At 35.7% G+C, this 1509-nt stretch overlaps 1 long non-coding RNA gene across 1 annotated transcript in view; it reads right to left on the bottom strand.

Annotated features, from left to right (window-relative positions):
- Positions 1–1509, bottom strand: part of LOC119468093 — a 39714-nt gene extending 38205 nt beyond the window's left edge. Inside the window, exon 1 of the long non-coding RNA XR_005196712.1 lies at positions 1321–1509. This is a non-coding gene — a long non-coding RNA (uncharacterized LOC119468093). The remainder of the gene's footprint in view (positions 1–1320) is intronic.

The following is a 1509-nucleotide window of genomic DNA, read 5'->3' as shown; positions in this document are numbered from 1 at the left end:
TTACAGTTCACTATGCACAGAGAAACCTTTAGGCCAAACTTAAAATACATAAGGAGGTAGTTTCATGCTAAACTTAACAGCTTCAAGCTTAAAAAGCCAGAATAAGGGAACAGATTAAGCCCAAAATAAGTAGAAGAAAGGAAATAACAAAGATAAGAACAGAAATCAATGAACTAGCAAACAGATAGAGATCAACGAAACCAAATGTCAGTGCTTTAAAAATATCGATAAAAATAATAAACTTCTACCTAGGCAGTATTAGTTATATGATTGTATATATTTGTCAAACTCACTGAGTTGTATACCTATAATGAGTGCACTTTATTATCTGTTAATTGTATCCAAAAACATGGGCAAAAGATTTAAATGGCCAATAAACACATGAAAAGATATTTAGTCTTCAGTGAAATAGAAATTAAAACCACCATGAGATGCTAGTACACAATCACTTAGAATGGTGAAATTTCTTTTAGAATAACTATACTAACTGGATATAAATCAATGAAAACTCTACAAAGCAATGAAAATTACATTGCTGGTTGGAGTAGAAAATGGTACATCCATTGTGGAAATTAGATTGATAGTTTCTCATAAAATTAAACATAAGCTACTGTTTTGGCCCAGTAATTCCACTTGTAGGTATTTATTCAAGAGAAATAAAAACATATGCCCGCAACAAACCTCATACAAGAGTATTCATAGCAGCTTTATTTATGAAAACCCCAAACTAGAAACAGGTCAGGAGTCTAGCAATGGCTGAATGAATAACAAATTGTGATATATCCATAGATTGGATCAATGGTATACCAATACAATCATACATCACATACATCATAATTTTTATGGACATACAACATACACAATGGCATATTAATACAATGGATATTCAGCAATTAAAGGAATAAACTACTGATACATGTTACAACATGGAGAACCTCAAAAGCATTATGTAATGAGAAACCAGACACAAAGGCTAGATGCCATATAGCTCTGTTTATTTGAAATTCTAGAATAAGTAAAACTAACCTATGGTTATAGGAAGCAAGATGGAGGTATTCAAGGGAATGAGATTGCAAAGGTCTTCAAGGACATTTTTTTGCCATGATGAAAATGACATAAATCTCAATCACAGCAGTGACTTTACACCCAGGGCCACTCCTAAGGTGCTCAGAATCTGGGAAAATATATTTTGTGCAACCCCTGTCTACACACAATATTTGAGTCATCCAAAATTAGTGTCTTGATACCATTCTGGTTGGCCCAATTTCATGCACTTCTGTCAAGGATACATTGTCCTGGTTAGTGGAGCAATCCACTTACCATGCTGCTCTCCTGGAACTGGGTCTCAACCACAAGTACCATAGATGATCCCATAGGTTAGAGTCCTGGAGTTCCTTGGGACATCTGGTGGGCCCCAAGCACAGGATGGGGGATGGCTAGAGACTGCAAGAACGCCTGGAAAAACACAGACCAAGTCTTATGTCTGTGTGGGACCCATTCTGAGCTAAG

This window comes from Cebus imitator, unplaced genomic scaffold (genome assembly GCF_001604975.1).
Source record: "Cebus imitator isolate Cc_AM_T3 unplaced genomic scaffold, Cebus_imitator-1.0 Scaffold376, whole genome shotgun sequence".
Taxonomy (NCBI): Eukaryota; Metazoa; Chordata; class Mammalia; order Primates; family Cebidae; genus Cebus; species Cebus imitator.
Note: the sequence above shows the minus strand (reverse complement) of the source record. Positions and strands in the feature narration are given on the sequence as shown.